Source organism: Salmo salar, chromosome 02, assembly GCF_965601325.2.
Source record: "Salmo salar chromosome 02, fSalSal1, whole genome shotgun sequence".
NCBI classification, from domain to species: Eukaryota; Metazoa; Chordata; class Actinopteri; order Salmoniformes; family Salmonidae; genus Salmo; species Salmo salar.
The window spans coordinates 84,826,356-84,832,355 of record NC_138292.1 but is presented as its reverse complement, the minus strand read 5'-3'; positions in this window follow the sequence as shown (position 1 = coordinate 84,832,355).

Below are 6,000 nucleotides of genomic sequence, written 5' to 3'. Positions count from 1 at the left end.
CTGAAACCCTATACCCGGGACTAGGCGAGTGTGACTCACCCGCGAGGGTGCTGTCCGGTCAATCACAAAGGGAGGACCAGACGCTAGCAGGAATGTCTGAGATTATGCCGCACTTATAAAAAAATAGTTTAACACCGTGGTGTAACATATCCTCCGTGAACGGCGAGATAACACGCACTAAGAGCCACGCCACGCAATAAAATAGTACATAGCGGACTATAAATACATTTTGGATTGCTCGTTGGTGTTGTACACAAAAATACCCCCGCTGACGTGTAGTATAGTGTTCCAAACTACCCGTGAAGTGTAAGCAGAAGGAAGTAGTGAGCTAACCTCTGTGACAAACAGGGATAGATCAAGAGGGGTGACCCGGGTTGAGAAACTGGAGCTCAGGGATCCACTGCTAACTCAGCTCAGGGTAGGAGGACAGGGAGGTCGCCTCACCAGGAAAGAGGCTCGTACCGAGGGATAATCCAGACCTACAGCGCGCGGTGGGAGTTGACCCTCCCTGTGAGGTCAAGAGAAGATCCACAGAGTAGCCGCGCATGAGTGAAGCTAGTAGGTCCGTCTGGGAGGCGGCCCGTACTAGTCACCTCGACAGTACCATTTTGTGCAAAGATGTTGTAGGTGTGTTCGTTGTTATCACGACATGTCAGTCACACATTCAATTGCAACAGCCAGACGGTGGTAGTGTTGCAGGTTTAATTCTGGAATGAATCACCCCCCATAGGTATGTGTCTAATCGGGGGAAAGTGGTACTCGCTAAGTAAGCAGTGTGACGTTCTTTACTCGGATACATTCAAACTGACATAGCCTGCTTCATATTCAGGTAATGTAAAAAAATATATATAATTTATATTAAAAAATTACGTATTTTTGAGTCTGCTTTATATACAATTCGATTTCATGTGGCATGAAAATACCAAAATCACAGAATCACAATTTCGCAGTCAAAAAGTGTGGGAGCAGTATTTGTGTTCTCTATGCTTTAAGTATAATTTGATGTGATATATTCGTTTCCACACTGGAACAGTGGTAAGTCATTTATGTATTACCTCATAGTCTTTCAGGTGCCCTAACTGGTTACAAAATATATAATTTCACAAGAGGAGCATTGCTAACGTTTCTCTATGGTGTGGACTCTTTCATGCTCTTTCAAATGCCTTAATGAGGTACAACTCTTTCCACACAGGAAGCATTGGTAAGGTTTCTCTCCTGTGTGTATTCTCTCATGCATTTTCAGGTTACCTAACCTGGTAAAACTCTTTCCACACTGGGAGCAGTGATGAAGCTTCTCTCCTGTGTGTGTCTGCTCATGCCTTTTCATGTTGCTCAACTCTGTAAAACTCTTTTCACACAGGGAGCAGTGGAAAGGCTTCTCCCCTGTGTGTATTCTCTCATGCATTTTCAGGTTCCCTAAACTGTTAAAACTCTTTCCGCACTGGGAGCAGTGATGAGGTTTCTCTCCTGTGTGTGTCCTCTCATGCATTTTCAGAGTCCCTAACTCTTTAAAATGCTTTTCACAGAGGGCACATTGGTAAGGTTTCTCTCCTGTGTGTATTCTCTCATGCATTTTCAGGTACCCTAACTTGGTAAAACTCATTCCACATTGAGAGCATTGGTAACACTTCTCTCCTGTGTGTGTTCTTTCATGCCTTTTCATGTTGCCTACCGGTAAAATTCTTTCCACACTGGAAGCAGTGATGAGGCTTCTCTCCTGTGTGTATTCTCTTATGCATTTTTAGTCTCCCTAAATCTGTAACACACTTTCCACAGAGGGAGCGGGAGGCTTTGCTCCTGTGTGTGTCCTCTCATGCCTTTTTAGTCTCCATAACTGAGTAAAACTCTTCCCGCAGTGGGAGCAGTGGTGTCGTCTTGCTGGATTGGACGTCTCTGTCTCTGGTTCCTCTGAGTCTGGTCTTTCTCCTGCCGAAGACAGTGGTTATTTAAACAGAGAGACCTGAATAAAAACTAATTAAAACAGTATTGAACTTCACCGTTGTTATGCAAAAAAAGTGGTATAAGCAAACATTTCTGTTCAAACAGATGTAGAAGGGTCTTAGAAAACAGTCTGAAAAGGTATTGGAAACAGGCATGCATCAAAACAGTCTTATAAAATATCTACAAGAATTAGTCTGAAAAGGTATTAGAAACAGGCATGCATCAAACCAGTCTTATATAAAATATCTACAAGAATTAGTCTGAAAAGGTATTGGAAACAAGTCTGAATAGGTCTTGGAAACAGTCTGAAAAGGGATTGGAAACAGCCTGAAAAGGGATTGGAAACAGCCTGATTGGAAACAGCCTGATTGGAAACAGCCTGAAAAGGTATTGGAAACTAGCTGAAAAGGGATTGGAAACAGCCTGATTGGAAACAGCCTGATTGGAAACAGTCTGAAAAGGGATTGGAAACTAGCTGAAAAGGGATTGGAAACAAGTTGAAAAGGGATTGGAAACAAGTTGAAAAGGGATTGGAAACAGCCTGAAAAGGTATTGGAAACAGGCTGCATCAAAACAATCATGTTGAAGTAAATTCCCCTGCCAACTATTATACTTAGTATCAGATACTTTATTTTCCTTATGTACGTTTAAAGAGATTCTCCTTTACTTTTGAATACTTTTTTCTTAAAGTAGTGCTCACAAGCCAAAAGTGGTTCCCAAAAAATGCGTACTACGTCACATGTAGATTTGTGCACCACGATATTACTCTCTTTTTGCTCTGCTGTGGGTGCATGATGAGCCTCTTGCTAACCATCACTCATATGGTGGGGGGCTGAAGCTCATTTGTTGAACTTGAATTGCTAGGGGGCTGGCCCACGTGGGAGAAATGTAGGGAGAATGGCGTAGCACAAGATCCAGAAAAACAGTCGCTTTCAAACTAGGAATTTTGTGGCTAATTGAGGTAAAACAGTAATTCTGCTCATAGATTATGGATGAAGTACACATTGATATCTTACAAATATTTTGAGGAGGGAGGATAATGAAATAAGAAGTCTTGAGGAGGATAATGAAAGTTCATAAACAAGTAAAAGTAGATCTACCAATAAGGTAGTGTTTTTACTGATATACAGTGCCTTCGGAAAGTATTCAGACCCCTTGACTTTTTCCACATTTTGTTAGGTTACAGCCATATTTTAAAATGTATTAAATAGCTTTTTTACCTCATCAATCTACACACAATACCCCATAATGACATCACAATACCCCATAATGACGAAGCAAAAAAACATTTTTTGGGGGGAAAATGTTGCTAATTTATAAAAATACAAAATGGAAATATTACATTTACATAAGTATTCAGACCCTTTACTCTGTATTTTGTTGCAGTACCTTTGGCAGCGATTACAGCCTCGAGTCGTCTTGGGTATGACGCTACAAGCTTGGCACATCTGTATTTGGGGAGTTTCTCCCATTCTTCTCTGCAAATCCTCTGAAACTCTGTCAGGTTGGATGGGGAACGTTGCTGCACAGCTAATTTCAAGTCTCTTCAGAGAAGTTTGATCAGGTTCAATGTCCGGCTCTGACTGGGCCACTCAAGGACATTCAGAGACTTATCCCGAAACCACTCCTGCGATGTCTTGGCTGTGTGCTTAGGGTCGTTGTCCTGTTGGAAGGTGAACCTTCGCCCCAGTCTGAGGTCCTGAGCACTTTGGAGCAGGTCATCAAGGATCTCTCTGTACTTTGCTCCGTTCATCTTTGCCTCGATCCTGACTAGTCTCCCAGTCCCTGCAACTGAAAAACATCTCCACAGCATGATGCTGCCACCACCATGCTTCGCTGTAGGGACGATGCCAGGTGTCCTCCAGACGTGACATTTGGCATTCAGGCCAAAGAGTTCAGTCTTGGTTTCATCAGACCAGAGAATCTTGTTTGTCATGGTCTGAGAGTCCTTTAGGTGCCTTTTGGCAAACTTCAATCTGGCTGTCATGTGCCTTTTACTGAGGAGTGGCTTCCGTCCGGCCACTTTACCGTAAAGACCTAATTGGTGGAGTGCTGCAGAGATGGTTGTCCACCTGGAAGGTTCTCCCATCTCCACAGATTAACTTTAGAAGTGACTTCAAAGTGACCATCGGGTTCTTGGTCACCTCCCTTCCTCAGATCTGTGCCTCGACACAATCCTGTCTCGGAGCGCTACGGACAATTCCTGCGACCTCATGGCTTGGTTTTTGCTCTGACATGCACTGTCAACTGTGTGACCTTATATAGACAGGTGTGTGCCTTTCCAAATCATGTCCAATCAATTGAATTTACCACAGGCGGACTCCAATCAAGTTGTAGAAACATCTCAAGGATGATCAATGGAAACAGGATGCACCTGAGCTCAATTTCGAGTCTCATAGCAAAGGGTCTGAATACTTATGTAAATAAAGTATTTCTGTTTTTTATTTTTAATACATTTGCTAACGTTTCTAAAAAACAGTTTTTGTTTTGTCATTATGGGGTATTGTGATGTCATTATGGGGTATTGTGATGTCATTATGGGGTATTGTGTGTAGATTGATGAGGCGGGAAAAAAACTATTTAATCAATTTTAGAATAAGGCTGTAACGTAACACAATGTGGAAAAAGTCAAAGGGTCTGAATACTTACCGAAGACACTGTATATTGTGTTTATGAATTATTAAGTGATTCATCTGTATCAGTATAAGGATCTCCATCATGCAGCAGCTTCCTGGAGTCCAGCAACATTAAGGCTGTTATATACAATTTAAAATATTTCATGACATTACATTTGATAAAACTTTACCCAATACATATTTTTTTTACCTTTATTTAACTAGGCAAGTCAGTTAAGAACAAATTCTTATTTTTCAATGACGGTCTAGGAACAGTGGGTTAACTGCCTTGTTCAGGGGCAGAACGACAGATGTTTACCTTGTCAGATCGGGGATTTGATTTTGCAACCTTTCGGTTACTAGTCCAATGCTCTAACCACTAGGCTACCTGCCGCCCCAGGTAGCCAAGTACATTTAATGTGTTCCCTCAGGCCACTACTCCACTATCACATATTTACAATACAACATCCATGTGTACGTGTGTGTAGAGTGTGTGTCTTATCATGTGTATGTGTGTCTGAGTGAGTGTCTCTTCACAGTCCCCGCTGTTCCATAAGGTGTATTTTATACCTGCAAGCAGATTCTACTGCTTGCATCAATTACCTGATGTGGAATAGAGTTCCATGTAGTCATGGCTCTATATAGAACTGTGCGCCTCCCATAGTATGTTCTGGACTTGGGGACTGTGAAGAGACCTTTGGTGGCATGTCTTGAGGGGTATGCATGGTTGACCGAGCTGTGTGCTAGTCGTTTAAAACAGACACCTCGGTGCATTCGGCTCGTCAACATTTCTTACAAAAACAGCAGTGATGAAGTCAAATCTCTCTTCCACTTTGAGCCAGGAGAGATTGACATGCATATTATTAATGTTAGCTCTCTGGGTACATTTAAGGGCTGTGCTACCCTGTTCCGAGCAAATTGTAATTTTCCTAGGTCCCTCTTTGTGGCATCTGACCACACGACTGAACAGTAGCCCAGGTGCGACAAAACTAGGGCCTGTAGGACCTGCCTTGTTGATAGTGTTGTTAAGAAGGCAGAGCATTATTATGGACAGACTTCTCCCCATCTTAGCTACTGTTGTATCAATATGTTTTGACCATGACAGTTTACAATCCAGGGTTACTCCAAGCAGTTTAGTCACCTCAACCTGCTCAATTTCCACATTAGTAATTACAAGATTTCTTTGAGGTTTAGAGTTTAGTGATTGATTTGTCCAAAAATACAATTGTTTTAGTCCTAAATATAAAAAATAAAAAAACTAACTTATTCCTTGCCACCCATTCCGAAACTAACTGCAGCTCTTTGTTAAGTGTTGCAGTGATTTCACTCGCTGTAGTAGCTGACGTGTATAGTGTTGAGTCATCTGCACACATAGACAGACTGGCTTTACTCAAAGCCAGTGGCATGTCGTTGGTAAAGATTGAAAAAAGCAATGGGCCTAGAC